Source organism: Schistocerca piceifrons, chromosome 2 (assembly GCF_021461385.2).
Source record: "Schistocerca piceifrons isolate TAMUIC-IGC-003096 chromosome 2, iqSchPice1.1, whole genome shotgun sequence".
Classification (NCBI taxonomy): domain Eukaryota; kingdom Metazoa; phylum Arthropoda; class Insecta; order Orthoptera; family Acrididae; genus Schistocerca; species Schistocerca piceifrons.
The window spans coordinates 557,164,057-557,189,986 of NC_060139.1; the positions used below are offsets into that span (position 1 = coordinate 557,164,057).

At 43.1% G+C, this 25,930-nt stretch overlaps 1 protein-coding gene across 1 annotated transcript in view; it reads right to left on the reverse strand.

The window, feature by feature from the left end:
- The window catches only part of LOC124777213, a 482,077-nt gene that overhangs the window by 334,960 nt on the left and 121,187 nt on the right, over positions 1-25,930 (reverse strand). Inside the window, exon 2 of the mRNA XM_047252529.1 lies at positions 2,522-2,626. The gene's annotated coding sequence lies outside the window, so the exon portion shown is untranslated. The remainder of the gene's footprint in view (positions 1-2,521; positions 2,627-25,930) is intronic.

The following is a 25,930-nucleotide window of genomic DNA, read 5'->3' on the forward strand; positions in this document are numbered from 1 at the left end:
CCACAAGCTTATCGATGTCATTGTTATCCACTTCTGGTCCCACACTCTTGGCCAAAGACACAATCTCGTTGTCTACAGCCTCCACAAGTGCTGACTCAGATGCCTCTGAGTCACATTAGACAACGCACTCTGGTCAAAGCTTCTTCCAAGCAGAAATCAGACAGTTCTCTTGGTAACCCCTTCCCACGCCTATTCGATCATCTTGACGCAGGCAACGGTGCTGAAATGATATTTCCAAAACTCTTTGAGAGTTAGATTGGTAGCTTCAATCAACTCAAAGCAATGTTCGAAGAGTGATTTAGCGTAGAGTTCCTTAAAGCTAGAAACAATCTGCCGGTTCATAGGCTAGAGTAACGGAGTGGTGTTGGGAGGCAGAAATTCTTCAAGGAGTTGGTCTTGCAGGCCTGGAGAATGGGCAGGAGCGATGTCCATAACACGCAAGACATGGAATGGCAGATTCATCTCAAGCAAATATTTATTCACCGAAGGACCAAACACTCCATTGATCCAATCACAAAAAAGATCATGTGTCACCCAAGCCTTGTTTTTGGACCTCCACATCACATTTAACATGCTTACTAGACTTTACACTTCTTGAAGGTTCGTGGAGTTTCTGAATGGTAAAGAAGCAGCGCTTTAATTTTCAAATCGTCGCTTGCATTGGCACTGAGCAGCAGTGTGAGATGGTCTTTCTTTGGCTTGTGACTGAGCAACGAATTCTCTTCTGCTGTTATAAAGGTACTCTTCGACACCTTCTTCCACAACAGACCCGTCTCGTCACAATTAAAAACCTTTTGCGGCAGATTATCCTCAGAATCTAAGAGCATCTTCAAGTTGCTGATGAAGTTCTCTGCTGCCTTTATGTCGGAGCTGGCTGCTTTGCCGTACCTCACAACGCTGTGGATGCCAGCTCTTTTCTTAAACTTCTCGAATCACTTACGCCTTCCCTTAAATTCTTCTTCAGCCGCTGATGATTCTGGCGTCTTCTTAATGACATCGGCGAAAATCATTCTCGTCTTCTCAGAAGTGATGTTATCGTTAATAGTGTCGCCTTGGAACTGCTTTTCCTTTATACATAAAGGAGCAACCTTTCGACTTCGTCCAGATTACGAAACCGTTGTTTAGATACGCTTGTCATTCTCTTTGAAACATCAGTGTCCTTTATCTTGTCCTAGTTCTTGAGAATAGTGCAAATAATTGATGCAGACCGATTGTGTGTGCATGCTAAATCAGCAACGCTCGCATCGCGTTCGCGTTTTTCAGTGATTTTACGTTTCGTTTCTAAGGTCATTTTCTTTCTCTTATGGTTGACTTCTTGCGGCCTTATCTTTGGGGACCCTTCTACGAAGGTTATTAAAACTTGCGCACAAAATAAACACTATGTGAACACAAGTTTAGAAAAATGCGTGATCACAAACTGCACTCGTTAAGCGAGTCATTTTTTTACAATTTGCTCGTTGCGCGATTAGCGAGTTATGGGAGGTGCTCGTAAAACGAGGTTCCACTGTACCTATGGTTGCCTGCCTTCTCCCTTAACAAAGCTTAACCTTAATAACAGCCACAGCGTTCAAGATCCAGCTTGGGGACAATCTTGGTCTTATTTGCCCCATAAGCAAAAATTTACGATATTTGGAAGCCTATCACTGCTTGCAGAAAGGAAATGTAGCGAAAGTAAATGACATTACCGCTCAGGACAACATTAACAAGAAACAATTTACGGAATGGGTGGTTGCTGAATCGAAACGTGACTGGAACGTGGGAAGAACAGCACACGTGCATGAGTTTTTCCCAAACATCTGTGAAAGACTTGAGCTCAATTATAAACCACTTCTTCAATGACAGTGGCAAGACATGGTCCACACCCTGTATGTTTTTGTTAAATTAACAACAGTAGGCGCTGCGCGGAGTGGCCGCGCGGTCCGGGGCGCCATGTCACGGCTTGCGCGGCCCCTCCCACCGGAGGTTCGAGTCCTCCCTCGGACATGCGTATGTGTGTTGTTCTCAGCATAAGTTGAAGTAGTGTGTAAGTCTAGGGACCGATGACCTCAGCAGTATGGTCCTTAGGAGTTCACACACATTCGAACAACAGTAGGCCAAAGCCGAGTAACTGTGGATTGGTGGTTTGTGTGAACATACTCCTTTGAATGGAATCCATACATTGAATTTTCACAGGGATTTACATGAGTTCTGATAGTGTTTATGGCAGATTCCGTGATGAAGAAAAGCAGCAGGTACATGATGTTGTAGCGAATAACGCGCCTAAATCCAGATAAGCTGAATGTTAAAATTGTAGAGGTCCAGGGTGGATAACCTCTACGGTGACAGGGTCGAGTCGAGGCGGTGGGTTGTCAAAATGATGACAGTTGGACTCTCATAGAAACATAATTATTAATTAGACATTTTATTACTCCTTGGATTACATAGCTCAACAGGTTGAGCTACGCCTACAAGCCATCTGGGCAGAAGGGCAGCTCGGCATTGGACCCGCAAAGGCGCTTATCCAGCAGCGGCGGCAGCTCACGTTGCGGAAGGGAGGCATCCTGGCTGCCCGACGAGTAGTGCGGTGCGGCGCAGTTGAATCGCACCAGTGGCCCAGCGCGGTGAAGATAGCCTGCAGCTGCACCTGCTGTAAACAAACACAAATGCGATGAATGGGCCGCTGGCGTAGCACACGCACACTAGTGTTGGTACACTCTTGGAAGTAGGTCCTACTGTTGTACCAGTTACTGTAACGTTCTTCATAAAAGTGTAACGTTCTTTATAAATTACTGAAATACTTAAATGGATGCCTGAACTGGGAATGCATACAAAACTGGAGTTACCGTATAGCGTGTTGTAACTGCAAGTGGTGTGCTTACTTTGTGTTGTTGTTAGCAAAATTTTATACGAACTGATTGGGCAATGCAACTCCCAATATCAATAAAGAAATACAGTCACTGCAAAATACATTCAGCGCCTTAGGTACTGAATCCTCTGGCACTGTTCAAAACTGATAAATTTGGTCCCTGTGCACATGACGAATAATTAAAATTGTCCTACCTCTAAATCAGCAACGGTGGATCGCGTTATATTCTGCTCTCTCATGGAGAAGAATAAAATATACAGCTACCGACTCAGCTGTGTGCAATGCTGACCGTAATACTTTGAAACAGACATGAAATTCTTTTGTCAAATAAATGACAATATTTAAGAAAGATTCAATGTCTTTAAAAAACATATGACGTGGACAGGGAGGCGGTAGTGATTTGGGTGAATTACTAACACTGTATTTTTAAATAGTGAAGTTGTATTCGAAGTTAAGTTGGTTTTTTTAAAACGTCTGACAATTGAAACTACATTACTAAGAAAAATTACAGTTCTTTACTAAATGAAAACCTTTCTTTGCTGACGAAGTCACAAACAATGACATTTTACAGCAAGTATTGTCTAATGTCACTAAAAAGCATAAAGACAAATCTTCAAATTGTGTATACCTGTGTTAACGAATCTTAGAAACATTACAAAAGGGAAATATCTAACTAGCCTATACATCAAATCTGTTTACGTACACTCACAGTTGCAATTTTCAGTCAACTCATTTACACTAACGCGACAGCAAAAGGAAAATAATAAAAAATTAACTTCTTTACCTCAACTGCGAGAAAACTTCTGCTTCCACATTTATATTTCCTATAATACATGCACTCGTAAAGCTTCCTTGTAGTATCAATCCAGTAATCCTTTCCTGTAGCAATTAAGTTTACATTTCATCATTTCACTTTACATTCCATTATAAAATCACTCATTATTTTTAACTACCTATTTTACTTGCGGTGTAACACAAAATATTGGTATGAGAAAATTCCTGCATTATAATCTAACACTTGGTGGCTTTACAGAGCACACCACAAAAACTACCTATTGCATCCGCTTTCGCGATGGATACACACTCACTGCTGTGCGCCATCATTAAAATCTCAGACCAGAAGCAGTATCTTTGGTTCTGCGGTGCAAAGTAAGCGATCCGCTTTATAGATCCCATCAGACATACATCGTTTACAATGCAATAATTTCATTTCAGTTTACAGTAGTATCATTACAATATTCGGGTGCCACATATAAATGCACCCCAGTAGACTCCTTTCAATATCTTATTACTACGTCACTAGAAATGAAACTTCCAGACATTCTAATGAATTAACAGCCATCAACGTTTTTCTTGATCTTAATTTAGCTACGTAGTTTTCATTTCGAAAATTGTGCATAGTCGCAGCGTCTGTAAACACCACGCGAGCGGAAAACCATTAAAAATGACGAGAAACAATTTCTTAATGTTTTTCACATGATTACAGGCAAAATCGGCTTTGAAGTTTTTCGAGGAATAGTATTTACTGGATGTATAAAAAAAGATTAGGTATGAAATGCGTGTCGCAATCCATAACGTTGACGTCTGATAATAGTATGTACTGTGGGGCTTTGGTTCAAATCTCGTTGGGACCATTTTTTCTGCGTCAGTTTGAATATTTACATTATTTAAATACGAAATTCATGAAACATATGCTAATAATCACATACATAATCATCATTTATTTATGAAAAATGTGCGTCTTCTTATTTCCAATTACATATCGTGCACAAAATTCCTGTTTTCAGTTGTCGGTATGTTATTAAATATTATTAAAGAATGTTTACATTAAGAAATCGTTACACAACTAATTTTTTTTTGGAGAAAAATGAAAAATCAAGTGCTCTTTACTTGGATATGTCCACTGCTTTATACTGCAGATGCGGTCTCACACGAGCCAGAGCGATAAACGTCGTAGAGACACGGAAAACAATTTTCACGGCATCCAGCATATCGTCGAATGCTGCATTTTTACAGTTTCCACCGTACCTCTGGAATCTCAACCCAATAAAACTGATGTGGAGCCAAGTTAAGGCCGGCTGGTGAGGCCGTGCGGTTCTAGGCGCTTCAGTCTGGAACCGCGTGACCGCTATGGTCGCAGGTTCGAATCCTGCCTCGGGCATGGATGTGTGTGATGTCCTTAGGTTAGTTAGGTTTAATTAGTTCTAAGTTCTAGGCGACTGATGACCTCAGAAGTTAAGTCGCATAGTGCTCAGAGCCATTTGAACCAACCAAGTTAAGGGATTGGCCGAGAGAAATAACAAGACATTTAAGCTCCCAGACGTATTGGAACTAATGCACGAAGCTTTGTCACGCGCCACTGCCCAACGCTGGCGAAATGCAGAACAGCAAGTCACAAAAGAAGAGGACAAAATTTATGTTCTTTTGTGGTTTCGCGGATTCTGTTGTTGATCGCCTCGTTATCAACATAGCAGGTGACAGTTCCAGTACTGAAATGCAGTCGATATGGGAGTAGTTCAAAGATTACCAGACGACTGCTATACCTTCAGTGACCTTAGTCCCACATAGCTTACGCAGAAAAATTACCCTGTGTTTAGGAATTTTCATCACTCTTGTTATTAATTACAGTACTAAGATCAAGAGCATGTTATGATTTTCGTCTGGTCACGTAAGAAGCATTTTGCCAAAGTTTTTCCATATACTATTTTATTCTGATTAAAAATAAAATGGCATTGGATGCCATATTGTTTGAAACTCCAGGCAGATTAAAACTGTGTGCCAAACCGAGACTCGAACTCGGAACCTTTGACTTTCGGGGGCAAGTGCTCTACCAACTGAGCTACCCAAGCACGACTCACGCCCCATCCTCACAGCTTTACTTCTGCCAGTATCTCGTCTCCTACCTTTCAAAGTTTACAGAAGCTCTCCTGCAAACCTTACAGAACTAGCACTCCTGAAAGAAACGATATTGCGGAGACATGGCTTAGCCACAGCCTGGGGGATGTTTCCAGAATGAGATTTTCACTCTGCAGCGGAGTTGCAGAAGGTTGGTAGTTGGTAGAGTACTTGCCCGCGAAAGGTAAAGGTCCCGAGTTCGAGTCTCGGTCCGGCACACAGTTTAAATCTGCCACGAAGTTTCATATCAGCGCACACGCCGCTGCAGAGTGAAAATCTCATTCTGCCATATTGTTTCTCTGCTCGTCTCCTTTTAATTGCAGCTGTTCACATCACTGCAAGTTAGTTGTACAACTTTGCCCAGCCAGTTCTGTCCGAAGTTCAAATGTGTGTGAAATCTTATGGGACCTAACTGCAAAGGTCATCAGTCCCAGAGCTTACACACTACTTAACCTAAATTATCGTAAGGACAAACACACACACCCATGCCCGAGGGAGGACTCCAACCTCCGCCGGAACCAGCCGCACAGTCCAGGATCTGTCCGAGTTAAACGCGGCAGTAAAGCTGTTGCTCCGTATCATTGCTAAGTCGATGTTCGCGTAACGCACAACATAAAAGTATGTTTATCATCGTACTTGACTATATTCGAAACAGCTTGGCTTCCGTGCCACGTGAAACGAAATCCAACGAGATTCCATCAAACGCGGTAGAATACGTAGTGTAATGTTTACATCACTTTTATTCTTACGATTAACGCAGTATACAATTCCGACACATGCGAGCGGCGGCGAGCATCGTCGAAGTTCGCCCGTCCAGGCAAGACGAATGAGTAGCTGTACTGCCCTGGGCCTGAACTGTTGGCCTCCAAAGCCGGCAGTGTCTGATGGTTGGCCTGCAGGAGGCCCGCTGGTCGGAAGGTGTAAAAGGGACACATGCGCTAAATCGGCTAAAAATATCGAAATCTCTTTTTTGTCATTTCACATGCTCTGCAGCTTTCTTCGTAAAATGTAATCTCATGATTGTTTTCCGAGATACTGACAATTTTACAATTCGTTGGACATCAAGTGACACGACAATTTCCTAGTTGCAGTAAGTTTTCAAGCGTATGACTTCCTGTTATCTCCATGTGATGTGAGCATCTTTGATTAATATTTCAGTAACTTCCCAGCCTGTAACCTAGGTGACTTCTCGTTGTTGTGGTCTTCAGTCCTAAGACTGGTTTGATGCAGCTCTCCATGCTACTCTATCCTGTGCAAGCTTCTTCATCACCCAGTACTTACTGCAGCCTACATCCTTCTACATCTGCTTAGTGTATTCATCTCTCGGTCTTCCTCTACGATTTTTACCCTCCACGCTGCCCTCCAATGCTAAATTTGCGATCCCTTGATACCTCAGAACATGTCCTACCAACCGGTCCCTTCTTCTTGTCAAGTTGTGCCACAAACTCCTCCCCAATTCTATTCAATACCTCCTCGTTAGTTATGTGATCTACCCATCTAATCTTCAGCATTCTTCTGTAGCACCACATTTCAAAAGCTTCTAATCTCTTCTTGTCTAAGCTATTTATCGTCCACGTTTCACTTCCATACATGGCTACACTCCATACAAATACTTTCAGGAACGACTTCCTGACACTTAAATCTATACTCAATGTTAACAAATTTCTCTTATTCAGAAACGCTTTCCTTGCCATTGCCAGTCTACATTTTATATCCTCTCTACTTCGACCATCATCAATTATTTTGCTCCCCAAAATAATCTGAAATAGAAAAGATGCAAACTTATTACGGTTTAACCATAAGAAGGAACAGTAATGATTCTGGAAGGCCATCGGAGGTTCGAGTGCTCCCTTGGGCATGGGTGTGTGTGTTGTCCTTAGCGTAAGTTAGCTTAAGTTAGATTAAGTAGTGTGTAAGCCTAGGGACCGATGACCTCAACAGTTTGGTCCCATAGAAGTTACCACAAATTTCAAACTTTTGATTTTGAAAGTGTGAGAAGAGCTGTATGGGCAATTTTTTTTCCTTAATCAAACGATGAAGACCCACACCGCAGTCTTTGTAAAGCGGTCCTGAAAGTGGGTGCAAATACAAACGGGCGTTATGTTCTGGCGAAAATTATGAGCATAAATACTCTTTACCACTAACAGTTACGAGCACAATAAAACCTATATTTAGGGAACCTGCTAATAATGATCTACTCAAGAAGTGCTTACATGGTAAAACTCAAAATCTCAGTGAAAGTTGGAACTTCGTAATTTGGAAACATCCCACAAAAACGGTGTTTGTACACTATGAATCTTGAACATTTGGTGTATTAGATGATGTTTTAATGATGACATATCAAGAAAAACTGATGTACTTTACAGACTAACAGTCAATGTAGTTGCAAACACAAGACTGGCGTTAGAGAAGTATCGTTGTTTAAAAAAATTCGTAAAGCACGCATAGCTGGACTCAGGTGCGCAAAAGAAGTGAGAAAACAAAGAACAGACAAGAATAACAGAAGAGAAGATGCCTACGTTTCAAATGTTGTTGAATATGGCGAAGGAAAATATTAATTGTAAAACTTGTTCTAAAAATTTGTAAATAATACAAAAATAAAATTTTAAATCAAGTTGTCTCAAAACTGTATTTGTTGTCCTATAGGTACCGTAATTTACAGACTTGTGTGTCATGGAAACTCGAAATTTTCTGCTGTTGCTCCAAGGCAGCATACAGACGCAGATCTGGCTTTGTAAATGTTTTTCTTTTAAGGCTCAAAAAGAATATTCATTTTTTTTAAATTCCCATAATTTTTTTACAAATATCAATAGAACTCTTCAAATTCAACGTGCTTGAAACTGTCGTAGATTAAAGCCATCATTACAGGAAATCTCCTTTGCAAGTTTCAATGTTCTATTTTAATAGTTTGTTCGTAAATGGTAGCTAAATACTTGAAAATTTGCATTGCCGCCATAGTGGGATTGGCTCGCGCCTGTCTCCCCTTTCTCACCAGCACTGGACTTAGCGCAGCGGTCGATCCACTGCTAGCAGAAATTAAAGTTCGGCAGTGGTAGCTTGCCGTACGATGTCGCTCTGCCAGACTAAGGTCCGTTTAGCTAAAAATGTTCGGAGTTATCGGTATTTATACAGTTACAGTAGCTATTTGTTTTTCCGAATCACCATTTTTAATCATGTACACCAAAACAAGCTCGTGGCTCGTATGTGTAATGACTGGCTTGCCGATCCCGCAGTATTCCTGCCTTTCTGCTGCATCGACGTTGTTGTGTCACCGATCCGCTTGTTGGCCTGCCATGTGGAAACCGACAGGTGGCGTTATGCCTCTGGGAAAGGACGTTCCGGTCTGCTCTGCGCGTGTCTGCTCCCGTAGCCTTTTGCTTTTGCGACAACCGAAGTAGCGCCGCAATTATACCCTGTAGTGCAGTAAATTACGGCACAAAGTAGAAGAAGACGCGAGCAAGAAAACGAAGTCGTCAGCAGTCAACGCAGTTCAGTACGACTAACAGACCAACAAATGTTAACGACCGCTGCAGATGTAGAAACTGCACAAATTGTTATGACAAGGGAAAGATCAAGACATGGTATTTCGCAAAATTCAAGGAGTCAAGGGTCTACAGAAAATCAGTGAAAAAACAACTGGTAATAGCAGACAATTGAGTCAGTATAAGCTTCGGAGATGGGTCATACGTCCAGTGCCGATGTTTCAACTATGGAAAAGTTGGCTCGGTTGAAGAAGAAAATTACAGATCCTTGATATCATTTAGCACAAGAAAATAAAGACACAAAAGGTAAAAAAATGCACATTGTACCGCCCTCTAAATATTATTTGATCTGCTTATAAGTATACATTTTCTGGAGCACAAAATGTTGGTGGTTTGAAAAGTTTGGACACTTTTTTTCTTTTTTCCACCGTGTGTCCAGGGAGAACGCGACACTGGACGTTAGGCCCTGCCCCCCATGTTACGCTCACAATCATTATCTTCTATTGGTAGTTCTTATGTCACCGACCCTCCGTACATTATTGACTACTCGTAACGTTGGAAATACAACGTCTTAATCTCGATCTTGTCGTAGTTCCTGGTGCTGACTCTCGATATTTTGCGATCCATCTGCCCGTCATCTTCAGGAAAGATTCTGCTGTTGCTTGGTCCTGCTGAGAACCGTCGTGCTATACAGGGTTTAACAAAAAGGTAAGGTCAAACTTTCAGGAAATATTTCTCATACGTAGAAGAAGAAAATGTGTTATACGGACATTGGTCTGGAAAAGCTTTACTTCGATGTCAGACTTCTACAGATCAACACGTCAATCATGGGAAACACACAAGAGTAGAACATATCAGCACAGTACGAAGCACTTCCCTAAATTAAATGTTCAAAATGTCCACCTTTAGCAAGGATACATGCATCAACCTGCAGTCGCATGGAATCCCTGATCTGTTGGTGTATCCCTGGAGAATTGCGCATTGTTTACAGCCTTGTACCATACGGGCACGAAGACTCTGTACATCTTGAACGAGGGATCAGTATACAAGGACTTTCAAATACCCCACAAATAAAAGCCTAGTGAGTTTAGGCGCCTTGCCACGGTTCGCGCGGCTCCCACCGTCGGAGGTTCGAGTCCTTCCTCGGGCATGGGTGTGTGTGTTGTTCTTAGCGTAAGTAAGTTTAAGTTAGATTAAGTAGTGTGTAAGCCTAGGGACGGATGACCTCAGCGGTTTGGTCCCATAGGAACTTACCACAAAAAAATTGAGTTTTGGTCCGGAGAGCATGGAGGCAAAGGAATTGGTCCAACTCGACCTCTCCATCTGTCATGGGATTAGTTATTTAGAAGCCTACGAACATTATCAATGAAATGAGGAGGGGCTCCATCTTGCATGAAGTACATGTTTCGTCGCATTCGAAAAGGCACGTGTTCTGGCAGAACAGGTATATTATTATCTAAGAAAGAATGGTAAGTTTCTCCATTGAGCACAAGGACCTGTCAGCCACTAAGAATGCCGGTCCAAATATTGACAGTTAATTTTTATGGTGATACGACTGTATAATTTCTGAAAATTCTCTCTTGGCCATATGCGGAGGTGGTAGAAATTTACAATCTGATCACGTTGAAATGAAGTCTTATTCGTGAAACAGTACATTTGCATTACAATTAGAGTAGACACAATGTTGAATGAAACATTCGCAATAAGAACGCGTGCAGGAAAATTAGCTGGCGATAGCGCCTGCACACGGTGCACGTGGTATGGGTACGGCAGGTTCTCTCTTAGCAGTCTCCAGGCAGTCATGTGGTCAACATTACTTGTTGCCGCTAATTGTCTCACGCAACACTAGGGTTGTCCTCAACTCCAAGAAGAAGTTTCTATTCCATTAGGCCTGGATACACAGGGCGAGAGGGGGGGGGGGGGGGGGGGGGTGGCTGCAAACAGTGGTATCTGCTCCAGGTGAAAATTTCAGGGGGCACCTAATTCATATTCTAGAAGGAAAAAACCTTGAAACTTCCGGGTAGATTAAAACTGTGTGCTGGACCGAGACTCGAAGTCGGGACCTTTACCTTTCGCGGGCAGTTGCTCTACTGAGAGCCAGGAAGTTTCATATCAGCGTACACTCCTCTGCAAAGTGAAAATCTCATTCTGGAAACACCCCCCAGGATGTGGCTAAGCCATGTCTCCGCCATATCCTTTCTTTCAGGAGTGCTAGTTCTGCAAGGTTTGCAGGAGAGCTTCTGTGAAGTTTGGAAGGTAGGAGACGAGGTACTGGCAGAAGTAAAGCTGTGAGGACGAGGCGTGATTCGTGCTTGGGTAGCTCAGTTGGTAGAACACTTGCCGGCGAAAGGCAAAGGTCCCGAGTTCAAGTCTCAGTCCAGCACACAGTTTCAATCTGCCAGTAAGTTTCATATCAGCGCACACTCCGCTGTAGAGTGTAAATCTCACTCTGAAAAAAACCTTGTTTCACAAAGCGCCTAGCATTCAGCGCGCGTTGGCCTATCAATTATTCATATGGTTTTGAAACGCATCCCAGTTTGCTTTTTAAAATTTTCGAACACATTCTAACTTGATTTCTGAACGAATCATAAGTCGGATTTTTACTGCGTCTTTGCCAGGGGAATTCCCGTCGCATCTAGAAATAAACCACTTTCACGGAGACAAAAGGGGACGGGACTATAGGGTCTGAGCCGAATAAACCCGAACGGGTGAGTATCAATCAGTGTTTGTTTATATAGTTGACTGGGTGTGCGAATGATAAGCGTTGTTATAATTATTAACGAAATCCATAGATTTAGACTTCTACAGTGCAAACAAACGACTAACAGAAATAACAGGTAAGAAATATTACATATTCTCTTCTCGGTGGATCCAAGAAAATGAAATCCTGACAGAAAATTTTTGTTAGATCGCTACACTACTAAAGGCCAGTTGTAAAGTCCCCGGTTAGCAGCCGCTCAGTTCTGTTCTCGGAATAATGCGGAAAACGTTGTACGAACACTTAATAACGCCTAACCAGAGAATAAATGCGGGATAAGTAAACCGGTGATTCTGGCAGTGTTACTGAAGTTAACCGGAGAACAAGTTTTGACAGTGGCAGAAATAGTTACAGAATTAGTGATGACAAGATTGTTTATTAAAAAGAATAAGAAGAAGAAACGGCGACATCACACATGTTACATGGAAGAATATGGCGATTACAAATTTATATAAAAATTTCGAGCTACAGCTACTACTTTTCGACCTCTTGCTTGAGAAACTGGAGCATATGAATGAAATGTGAAACTATTTCCTGACATAAAACTTTCTGCTTGTAATAGGCATAATGGCATTTGATATTGGTACTTCGTGAATTATATTCTGTCGTGTTATTTACGTAAATGAGGTAGATAAAAATGACCATTTGTACCAAAACAGTCTGTCATATTTGGCGTGAGTTACAACTGCTGCAATAATAGAAAGGCCTAAATCGTTTTATCTAGCAGACAGTGACAAAATAAATGTAACCAATCGAGAAACTACGCCACTCTTGGGTCCTATTCATATTAACAGCTTTTTCAGTATTAGACAACGAAATTTTGATTTTTCATTTACCAAAATATTTGACGAACTTTGGTGGATTAATAGATTGTTTCGTAGAAAGAAAAGCATGCAGTGTAAAGTTGTAGCGAATTCAGAGAGAAGAAAATACTCGGACCTAAAGATTGAAGAAATGTGTACTGTCTTGCTTGTCTCTTGTCCTTACTGGTTTATGTTTCCTATATTTAATTTTATGTCACACAAGAAAGGAAGTTATTAGCTAATTGGCAATAAAGAGTGTAATTTTGTGAAGAGTTCTTATTCTCCCGGTTACAAATAATCCCAACCAGTATAATTGTGAGCGAGCTTTTTTTAAAAGGTACAGAATGTCAAACCGGCCGATTGGAAGAAGGAGAGGCACCAGAGGACATTTTAATTTCCACTGTCCTGAACATAGGCTTGATGGATTACATTACAAAACGTACACGTTTGAATTCCACAGAGCGAAATACAGTGACGTGCGATAGAAGAATACTGTGTGAAGAGGCGTAGCACGACACTTCGGCACACTTAACGGCCAAATAACATGTCTAACATTTCCTCGAACATTTATGTTTTATATATCAAACTCTTCAGAAAGATGTGCGCTACAAAGTGAACATATTTTTGAAAAATCGATTTTTTTAAATTTTTTGACGTTCTGCCTCAAACGTTCGAACAGAGGGGGCCGGGGGGGGGGGGGAGGAGGGAAGGGGGGTGCCATTATCAAGTTCTTCTCCCGGCTCGGAAACATCGTAGATTTGAGGCTGTATTCCATTTGAGGTGTCCTCTTCCTTGTAGGCCTACCCCGGTCGCGACCAGTAAGCTTGTACGTCCCATACTCCCTAAGACGACGATCAATTCATCTACATCTATTCCGATCACGTACAGCGCGCGGAAAAAAGAACACCTATATCTTTCGGTGCGAGCTCTGATTTCCCTTATTTTATTATGTTGATCGTATTTCATTGTGTAGGACGGCGTCAACAAAATATTTTCGCATTCGGAGAAGAAAATTGGCCTTTGTTTTAATCCTATATCATTTTAGTGACACATTCACCCGTATTTCGCGATAATATTAAACGTGCTGCCCTTCTTTGAACTTTTTCGATGTACTCCGTCAGTCCTATCAGGTAAAGATCGCACACCGCGCAGCAGTATTCTACAAGAATATGAGCAAGCGTAGTGTATGCAGTCTCCGTAGTAGGTCTGTTACATTTTCTAAGTGACCTGCCAATAAAACGCATTCTTGGTTAGCCTTACCCACAACATTTTCTATGTGTTTCTTCCAACTTAAGTCCGCAGCTCGTGGTCTCGCGGTCGCGTTCTCGCTTTCCGAGCACGGGGTCTCGGTTCGATTCCCGGCGGGAACAGGGATTTTCTTACCTCCATATGACTGATTGTTTGTGTTGTCCTCATCATTGCATCATCATTCATGGAAGTGGCGAGATTGGATTGAGCAACGGTTGGGAATTTCTACAGGTTCCCATAACCACGCAGTTATGAGCCCCACAAACCAAACATCATCATCTTCCAATTTAAGTTGTTCATAATAGTACTTCCTAGGTATTTAGTTGAATTTACGGCCTTTAGATTTGACTGATTTATAGTTAAACCGAGGTTTAACGGATTCCTTTTAGCACTCATGTCGATGGCCTCACACCTTTCGTTATTTAGGGTCAACTGCGCCCCCCCCCTCCCCTCCCCCCTGCTATGATAGTCATACACAAAAACGGGGGAAAGGTATACAGCAGAAGAAGCATGGGTAGCTTTGAGAGATGAAATAGTGAGGACAGCAGAGGATCAAGTAGGTAAAATGACAAGGGCTAGTAGAAATCCTCGGTTGAATTTAATTGATGAAAAGAGAAAATATAAAAATGCAGTAAATGAAGCAGGCAAAAAGGAATACAAACGTCTCAAAAATGAGATTGACAGGAAGTGCAAAATGGCTAAGCAGGGGTGGCTAGAGGAGAAATGTAAGGATGTAGAGGCTTATCTCACTAGGGGTAAGATAGATACTGCCTACAGGAAAATTAAAGAGACCTTTTGAGAAAAGAGAACCACTTGTATGAATATCAAGAGCTCAGATGGAAACCCAAAGAAGGGAAAGTTGAAAGGAGTATGTAGAGGGTCTATACAAGGGCGACGTAATTCAGTACAATATAATGGAAATGGAAGAGGATGTAGATGAAGATGAAATGGGAGATACGATACTGCGTGAAGAGTTTGACAGAGCACTGAAAGAACTGAGTCGAAACAAGGCCCCGGGAGTAGACAACATTCCATTAGAACTACTGACGGCCTTGGGAGAGCCAGTCCTGATAAAACTCTACCGTCTGGTGAGCAAAATGTATGAGGCAGGCGAAATACTCCCAGACTTCAAGAAGAATATAATAATTCCAATCCCAAAGAAAGCAAGTGTTGACAGATGTGAAAATTATCGAACAATCAGTTTAATAAGCCACAGCTGCAATATACTAACGCGAATTATTTACAGACGAATGGAAAAACTAGTAGAAACCGACCTTGGGGAAGATCAGTTTGGATTCCGTAGAAATATTGGAACACGTGAGGCAATACTGACCCTACGACTTATCTTAGAAGCTAGATTAAGGAAAGACAAACCTACGTTTCTAGCATTTGTAGACTTAGAGAAAGCGTTTGACAATGTTGACTGGAATACTCTCTTTCAAATTCTGAAGGTGGCAGGGGTAAAATACAGGGAGCGAAAGGCTAATTACAATTGGTACAGAAACCAGATGGCAGTTATAAGAGTCGAGGGACATAAAAGGGAAGCAGTGGTTGGGAAGGGAGTGAGACAGGGTTGTAGCCTTTCCCCGATGTTATTCAATCTTTATATTGGGCAAGCAGTGCAGGAAACAAGAGAAAAATTCGGAGTAGGTATTAAAATTCATGGAGAAGTAATAAAAATTTTGAGGTTTGCCGATGACGTAATTCTGTCAGAGACAGCAAAGGACTTGGAAGAGCAGTTGAACGGAATGGATAGTGTCTTGAAAGGAGGATATAAGATTAACATCGACAAAAGCAAAAGGAGGATAATGAGACATTTAAAGTAGTAAAGGAGTTTTGCTATTTGGGGAGCAAAATAACTGATGATGGTCGAAGTAGAGAGGATATAAAATGTAGACTGGCAATGGCAAGGAAAGCGTTTCTGAATAAGGGAAATTTGTTAACATCGAGTATAGATTTAAGTGTCAGGAAGTCGTTTCTGAACGTATTTGTATGGAGTGTAGCCATGTATGAAAGTGAAACGTGGACGATAAATAGCTTAGACAAGAAGAGAATAGAAGCTTTCGAAATGTGGTGCTACAGAAGAATGCTGAAGATTAGATGGGTAGATCACATAACTAACGAGGAGGTATTGAACAGAATTGGGGAGGAGTTTGTGGCACAACTTGGCAAGAAGAAGGGACCGGTTGGTAGGACATGTTCTGAGGCATCAAGGAATCACAAATTTAGCATTGGAGGGCAGCGTGGAGGGTAAAAATCGTAGAGGGAGACCGAGATATGAATACACTAAGCAGGTTCAGAAGGATGTAGGTTGCAGTAGGTACTGGGAGATGAAGAAGCTTGCACAGGATAGAGTAGCATGGAGAGCTGCACCAAACCAGTTTCAGAACTGAAGACAACAACAACAAGGGTCAACTGCCAACTTTTGCACCATACATATACCTCTCCTAAATGGTTTTGCAATTTGTTTTGATCTTCTTATGATGTTACTAGTCGATAAACGACAGCGTCGTCTACAAACAACCTAAGACGGCTGCTCAGATTGTCTCCTAATCATTTACACTCCTGGAAATGGAAAAAAGAACACATTGACACCGGTGTGTCAGACCCACCATACTTGCTCCGGACACTGCGAGAGGGCTGTACAAGCAATGATCACACGCACGGCACAGCGGACACACCAGGAACCGCGGTGTTGGCCGTCGAATGGCGCTAGCTGCACAGTATTTGTGCACCGCCGCCGTCAGTGTCAGCCAGTTTGCCGTGGCATACGGAGCTCCATCGCAGTCTTTAACACTGGTAGCATGCCGCGACAGCGTGGACGTGAACCGTATGTGCAGTTGACGGACTTTGAGCGAGGGCGTATAGTGGGCATGCGGGAGGCCGGGTGGACGTACCGCCGAATTGCTCAACACGTGGGGCGTGAGGTCTCCACAGTACATCGATGTTGTCGCCAGTGGTCGGCGGAAGGTGCACGTGCCCGTCGACCTGGGACCGGACCGCAGCGACGCACGGATGCACGCCAAGACCGTAGGATCCTACGCAGTGCCGTAGGAGACCGCACCGCCACTTCCCAGCAAATTAGGGACACTGTTGCTCCTGGGGTATCGGCGAGGACCATTCGCAACCGTCTCCATGAAGCTGGGCTACGGTCCCGCACACCGTTAGGCCGTCTTCCGCTCACGCCCCATCATCGTGCAGCCCGCCTCCAGTGGTGTCGCGACAGGCGTGAATGGAGGGACGAATGGAGACGTGTCGTCTTCAGCGATGAGAGTCGCTTCTGCCTTGGTGCCAATGATGGTCGTATGCGTGTTTGGCGCCGTGCAGGTGAGCGCCACAATCAGGACTGCATACGACCGAGGCACACAGGGCCAACACCCGGCATCATGGTGTGGGGAGCGATCTCCTACACTGGCCGTACAGCACTGGTGATCGTCGAGGGGACACTGAATAGTGCACGGTACATCCAAACCGTCATCGAACCCATCGTTCTACCATTCCTAGACCGGCAAGGGAACTTACTGTTCCAACAGGACAATGCACGTCCGCATGTATCCCGTGCCACCCAACGTGCTCTAGAAGGTGTAAGTCAACTACCCTGGCCAGCAAGATCTCCGGATCTGTCCCCCATTGAGCATGTTTGGGACTGGATGAAGCGTCGTCTCACGCGGTCTGCACGTCCAGCACGAACGCTGGTCCAACTGAGGCGCCAGGTGGAAATGGCATGGCAAGCCGTTCCACAGGACTACATCCAGCATCTCTACGATCGTCTCCATGGGAGAATAGCAGCCTGCATTGCTGCGAAAGGTGGATATACACTGTACTAGTGCCGACATTGTGCATGCTCTGTTGCCTGTGTCTATGTGCCTGTGGTTCTGTCAGTGTGATCATGTGATGTATCTGACCTCAGGAATGTGTCAATAAAGTTTCCCCTTCCTGGGACAATGAATTCACGGTGTTCTTATTTCAATTTCCAGGAGTGTATATAGACGAGGAACAGCAAAGGGCCTAGAATAATACCTCGGGGAACGCCAGAAATCAATTCTGTTTTACTCGATGACTTTCCATCAATTACAACGAACTGTGACCTCTCTGACAGGAAATCACGAATTCAGCCAGTTACATAACTGAGATGATATTCCGTAAGCAAGCAATTTCACTACAAGCCGCTCGTGCGGTCGGTGTCAAAAGCCTTCTGTAAATCTAGAAGTACGGAATCAATTTGAAATCCCTTGTCAATAGCACTCAACACTTCGTAAGAGTAAAGAGCTAGTTGTGTTTCACAAGAACGATGTTTTCTAAATCCGCGCTTCAACGTCTTCCCGTCGGGGCACCGTCGTTCTGGAAATGTCTCTCGATGCACATGTTGAGTGCCACGGCCTTTGCCATCTGCTAATCCATACGGCAAATATGCATCTGCCAGCTCCGCAATTGAGTACAATTCCACTGTATTGGAAACCAAGTCCTTGACGAACAGTAAACAGATGTTGCTACGTGCTTGATGCTGGCAGAATAATGAAGTTAGCCGCATGTAAACACAAGCAATAAATTTAGTTGTATGTGAACACAAGCAATGAAGTAAGTAACACGTCAACATGGCCCCCGTTCAACTAGATAACAGACATTGTAGGTGAATCTAGAAATGTACTTTTTAACCAAACATAATGAAGAGAGCACCTTGAACATTACCTTTAAGAAATCGTTTGATGTAATGGATTTCTGTTTCTATGTGTCTCTCATGATTAATGTGATTATGAAGAGAATTAGGAAATGAGCTCTACCATGGCAAAAAAGCATTTTCGAATCCATGTCCACATAACATATTTTATTTCTCCATAAGTAAGGAATGTTTCCTGAAAGTTTGGCCATACCCTTTTGTTATACCCTGTATAGGTCCCCATAACGCGTACGGCGTATGCGCCGTCTACCACAGGTTCTGAACTACCTCTCCCTCCCCTCTACCCAACCCTCGACCCAAGGCTGGGGTGTGTGCCACAGTGCAGCTCCGGTGCCAACGAAGTATCACCCTCAAAGACTATCCTCTAACACTTAGGCCGGTCACACGAAAGGACTTTGAGCTTCGTGCAGAATAATACAGGGTTTTACGTTGTGCTAATAAAATGGTTCAAATGGCTCTGAGCACTATGGGACTTAACAGATGTGGTCATCGCACATCCATGCCCGAGGCAGGATTCGAACCTGCGACCGTAGCAGTCGCGCGTTTCCGGACTGCGCGCCTAGAACCGCGAGACCACCGCGGCCGGCGTTGTGCTAATAGGAAAACCCTTGGCTCTATTCATCAAGTTCTCTGTCAACTTAATTTCAGCTGAATCCTTATAAACACCGTCCGAAAAACCGGACGTACGAGCATCTACCGCGGTTTCGTCAAATATCGTTCCGAGTCCCCCGTTTAAATAATGCTCCCCTACCACCGATTTTTCAGGCTGTTGTAGCCTCGGATGACAACGATGTTCCATGTACCTGTCCTCAACTTTGCGAATGGACTTGTCGATGTAAGCCTTTTTGTGTGTGTCAGGCTTCCTAAGCCACAAATCAACCTTGACAGAGTCGAGGCGTGTCGTGTCCTTATCTCGGCAGGTGGGTGGAACTCCTTCTTCATGCCAAATCTTCTGAAAATTCTTCCAGTCTTGGAAGATATGCCCATGCATAAGGAGTAAAGGCGACAGATTCATGCTGCGGGGATCGCCCAGGTCTTACAGACCGACGAATCTGTTTCTCGGAGTATCTATTTTTCTCAAACACCGGCGACAAGTGTGCAGTTTCCTGTGTTAGACTATTGGCGTCGGAAATAGCACATGCTCTGCTTACCAGAGTCCTTGGACGCTAGAGCTTTGTTACGCTTGGTGGTAACTCTTTGCAAGCGGATGTCGGTCGGCATGTGTCGGTTTTCGGTGAAGACTGTGTCCCAAAGTAACACAATATATTTTTTACTATTACATCCAAAAATGTAAGCTTTCCATCACTTTCAACGTCCATGGTAAATTTAATGCTGGGGTGAAGACAGCAGGAGAGGTCCGAAAACCGAATAAGAGAATTTTGTCCGTGGGGCTGGACAAAAAAGATGTCGTAAACGTATCTCCAGAAACATGTTGGTTGCAGAGGGTCCGGCAGCAAACCCATGGAGACTACCAAGAATTATTACGCCGGGAAAGTCTTCGCAGTCACAATATCAGAACATATTTCCTGTATAAAATGGCAGGTATATTCAAAGTGACATAGTAGAATCCTGATATTTAGTATTAAAGGATCAGGTGCAGTGTTCTTCCGATAGATTATTCTAGTTTTAGTAAATATATTAAACAATGTAAATAGATAATAAAGTGTGTAATATAGCGTCCAATAGTCGCCTTTGGAAGGGGTGTATTGGCAAATCGGTTGCGACTGAAAACCTACAGGACCATACTGAGGCGAGCACAACGTACACTGAAGAGCCAAAGAAACTGGTATAGGTATGCGTATCCAAAACAGAGATATGTAAACAGACAGAATACTGCACTGCGGCCGGCAACGACTATATAAGACAACAAGTGTCTGGCGCAGTTGTTAAATCGGTTACTGCTCTACGATGGCAGGTAATCAAGGTTTTGAATGGGTTTGAACGTGGTATTATAGTCGGCGCACGAGCGATGGGATACAGCATCTCCGAGCTACCGATGAAGTGGGGCTTTCCCGTACGACCATTTCACGAGTGTACCGTGAATATCCGGAATCCGGTAAAACATCGAATCTCCGACATCGCTGCAGTCGGAAAAAGATCCTGCAAGAACGGGACCGCCTGCCGCGGTAGCCGTGCGGTTCTAGGCGCTGCAGTCCGGAACTGGGGGACTGCTACGGTCGCAGGTTCGAATCCTTCCTCGGGCATGGATGTGTATGATGTCCTTAGGTTAGTTAGGTTTAAGTAGTTCGAAGTTCTAGGGGGCTGATGACCTAAGATGTTAAGTCCCATAGTGCTCAGAGCCATTTGAACCAAGAACGGGACCAACGAAGTCTGAAGAGAGTCGTTCAACGTGACAGAAGTGCAATCCTTCCGCAAATTCCTGCAGATTTCAATGCCGGGCCATCAACAAGTGTCAGCGTGCGAACCATTCAACGGAACATCATCGATATGGGCTTTCGAGGCCAAAGGCGCACTCATGTACCCTTGATGAATGCACGACACAAAGCTTTACGCCTCACCTTGGCCAGTCAATACCGACATAGGACTATTGATGATTGGAAACATGTTGTCTGATCGGACGAGTCTCGTTTCACATTGTATCGGGCGGATGAACGTGTACAGGTATGGAGACAACCTCATGAATCCATGGACCCCGAATGTCAGTAGGGGACTGTTCAAGCTGGTGCATGCTCTGTTATGGTGCAGGGCATGTCCAGGTGGAGTAATATGGGACCCCTCATACATCTAGATACGACTCTGACAGGTACACACACGTACGTAAGCATCCTGTCTGATCACCTGCATGACCATTGTGAATTCCTACGAACCTGGGAAATTCCAGCAGGACAAAGTGACACTCCACACATCCAGAACTGCTACAGAGTGGATCCAGGAACATTCCTCTGAGTTTAAACACTTCTGATGGATACCAATTTCTCCATACATGAGCATTATTGAGCATATCTGGGATGTCTTGCGACAAGCTGTTCAGAAGAGATCTCCAACCCCTCGTACTCTTACGGATTTATGGACAGCCCTGTAGTATTTACAGTGTCAGTTCTCTCCAGCATTATTTCAGAGGAGCAGATGCGGATACAGACCACTTCCAAGTCATACGCAAATTATGATTACAGCTGTGCTACAAAAATGAAAAAGAACAACGTGGCCAAGAGACAGTTTGATCCACAGATGTGCCAGCAATGTAACATTTGAGTGCGTACCAAGTCTGAGGTATTGGCATCAGGTCACGATGATGATGTAAGAGCTAACAATCGATGGGAAGAAATAAGGACCTCTATAACTGAAGCAGCTGAAGAAATTCTAGGAGAGAAAAAGTTAACAACGAAGAAGAAATGGTTCATTGCGATATGTGAACAAGCTGTGAAGGCCAGGAAGAGAGGAAGGGCGGTGCACACGCTGGACAGACGATGTACGGTACAACAGGAAGCACTGAAGACCGTAAGAAGAGAAACAATTATGATTCTGAGAACCGGAAACAGAAATTCATGAACAATATGATTGATGAAATCGAAAAGGCAAATACAGTATCAGACAGCAGGAAAATGTTTCAGACGTTGAAACATGTGAGGAATGGTCACAGAAACTAAGCTTTAGTTATTAATGATATGGATGGAAATATGTTAACAGACAAGAAAAAAATTCTGAATAGATGTAGAGAATATTTTGAAGAGTTATTAAATGCTGAAGATCCAGATAGTGTCTTTGCACATGAGAATAACACAGAGGGTGAAGGAGAAGCCGCAAACATTCAAGTGACTCAACAAGAAGTAGAAAGAGCAATGAGGAAACTAAAGAATAATAAGGCACCAGGAGAAGGTAGGATAACGGCAGAGATGTTTAAGGCAGGAGGAGAAACAACTCAGAAAGAGCTATACAATCTCATAAAAGAAATATGAGAAAAAGAGAAAATCCCAGAAGAGCGGAAATCAGCTGTCACTATCCCACTGCATAAAAAGAACAATAATAGGAATTTTAACAACTACAGAGGCATTTCTCTCCTAAGTGTACCTTATAAAGTTCTATCTTTAATAATACTTGAAAAAATTAAGCTATTTGCAAAAGGTATTGTAGAAGAGTACCAGGCAGGCTTCCAGGAAGGAAGATCGACCATGGATCAAACGCCATGAGGAAAATCTGGAAAAAGTGCGGGGAATTCAACCATCGGTTTCTGGTGACGTTCGTGGACAGTATTCACAGATTAAGTATGTACAACATCCTGAGAGAGCTTGGTATACCAATGAAGTTAATAAGAATGTGGTCAAGGTGTGCACAGCAGAGACAGAAGCCAAAGTCAAATACCAAGGGGAGCTGTCCAAGGAATTCCGTATCAGAACTGGTGTGAGACGAAGTGATGTTGTTTCACCACTGTTAACTAATCTGGTCCTAGAGAAAGTAATCCTAGAAATGAAAGCAGAAAACGAAGGGGTGACGCAAAATGGTAGGACAGATTTACTGGGTTATGCAGACGACATCGAATTTCCAGGAGAATCAGAGGAAGATATGGCAGAAACTGTAGAGGGCCTAGCGCAAAATGCAAGTAACATTGGGTTACGGATTAATGCGGAAAAGAGTGAGGTAATGGAAGTAACAAGAGAAGCCCCCAATGACATCCCATTACCTGTACGGATGTGGAAATTTGCCAAAGTGGAAAATTTTAAATACATTGGTACATGGTTCAACACGCAAAATAATTTAAAACAGGAAATAAACCAACGTATTGTGAATGGGTCTAAAACTTATTTCAGTCTAAAGCAGACAATGTTATCCAACAATCTGTCAATTAAGACCAAACTTAAAGCATACAATGCCGCGATAGTGCCAGTATTGTTGTATGGGACAGAAACCCTAAGTACAACAAAGAAGGATGAAGAAAACCTGTTGGTCTTCGAAAGAAAAATTATGAGAAGGATCTTTGGGCCTGTCCAGGATGGCAGCTCGTGGAGACGCAGAAAAAAAAAAGAAAAACAAAAATTGTATGAGCCGATGAGGCAACCAAACATCGTTCAAAAACTGGAGGCGCGGAGAAAAGGCTTTGCAGGCCACAATGCTAGGAGACTAGACACCTCTCGGGCAAAAGCCGTACTTATGGGAAGATCTGATGGTACCCGTCCAAACGGAAGACCCAGAAACCGATGGAAGGATGAGCTACAGAAAGACCTTTGCCAGCTAGGAGTCCATGACAGCTGTCCAAAGTGCACAAGGTCACCACCTATGGAGTAGCATTGTAAGGTCGGCACGTAATATACAGGGTCCTCGATCACCGATTTGATGATGACTACTTCAGATATTAGTCGACTCCATGCCAAGTCGTGCTGCGGCACTTCTGCGTGTCCGCCGGGCCCTACACCATATTAGGCAGTGTAGTTTACTCCCGAAGCCCCTGCAGTCTCAGTCGACTACCCGTGCCAAGTCAGCCTACTGCAACGCCCCTCGTGTTTAATTCCTGTGTCGAGATCCTCTTGTCGCAAGAGGCCGTGAAACCCCAAAAAGTCTCTCGTCTGAAGAGAGGTGTGTGCGTTGCTCTTTAGCACCCAAATTCTTAACGAAGAATGAGACACTCTGGACGCCAACATAGTAACAGAAGGGAATGTTAAACGATGGTGTGTTCACACTATGCAGGCAAAGTGCCAACATAACGTCGTATAGTTTAGCAGTGTACTGAAAGTTGGAGGTGAAAGTCAGGATATGAGGGGCTATCCAATTTTCCAAAAAAATCGGAATATTGTAATAGTAATAAAGAATTAGCAATGGTAGCAGAGGTTGTTGATGACCAAAGAAAAATTCGTAATAAGTGTAGTGCCTACTTGATAAAGGAGACACAGCAGATTTTCTACACAGCTGAGAACTGAAAAAAAAGCAAAAGTGTCGTTCAAATATTTCAAAACATTAATATATATTTTCTCGAGAAAATATGTACATACAAAAGTCTAATAATAGTTAGAAGGCAGTACATAGAGCCTTTTTTATGCATTGTGTCTTGTTTTCTTTCAAAGTGCCAAATAGCTTCGAAAACCTATTAGTTTCGTTTCAGTAGAGCTGTCATTTCCACTCTCGAAACAATTATCAAAGAACTTTTTCCATTTTGTTACGTTCTTATTTATACGCAGTGGATGGTTTTTCATCGTCCAGTTAGTGTAAAACATAAATATTTTCGCTTTCGGATTCTTGGTCTCCCTTGTGGTGGGACACCCAAAGGAAAAATATCAAGTATTCATGAAAACTATTCAATCTGCCACAAAAGTAACGCAAACAACAAAATAAAGATTAAGAAGTCAACAAAACATCACCGCACATACCGGCTCTTAAAGTGAGCCGATACACCTCTCCCATTACATAAACACACTATATACATATATATGACGAAAATAAACACTAAACGAAAAAACTACAGAGAACGAAACTCGTCCAGCTTGAAGGGGGAAACCAGATGGCGCTATGGTTGGCCCGCTAGATGGCGCTGCCATACGTCAAACGGATATCAACTGCGTTTTTTTTTTTTAAATAGGAACCACCATTTTTTATTATATTTTCGTGTAATACGTAATGAAATATGAAAGTTTTAGTTGGACCACTTTTTTCGCTTTGTGATAGATGGCGCTGTAATAGTCACAACGTATAAGTACGTGGTATCACGTAACATTCCGCCAGTGCGGACGGTATTTGCTTCGTGATACATTACCCGTGTTAAAATGGACCGTTTACCAATTGCGGAAAAAGTCGATATCGTGTTGATGTATGGCTATTGTGATCAAAATGCCCAACGGGTGTGTGCTATGTATGCTGCTCGGTATCCTGGACGACATCATCCAAGAGTCCGGACCATTCGCCGGATAGTTACATTATTTAAGAAAACAGGAAGTGTTCAGCCACATGTGAAACGTCAGCCACGACCTCCAACAAATGATGATTCCGAAGTAGGTGTTTTAGATGCTGTCGCGGCTAATCCGCACATCAGTAGCAAACAAATTGCGCGAGAATCGGGAATCTAAAAAACGTCGGTGTTGAGAACGCTACATTAACATCGACTGCACCCGTACCATATTTCTATGCACCAGGAATTGCATGGTGACGACGTTGAACGTCGTGTACAGTTCTGCCACTGGGCACAAGAGAAATTACTGGCCGATGACAGATTTTTTGCACGCGTTCTATTTAGCGACGAAGCGTCATTCACCAACAGCGGTAACGTAAACCGGCATT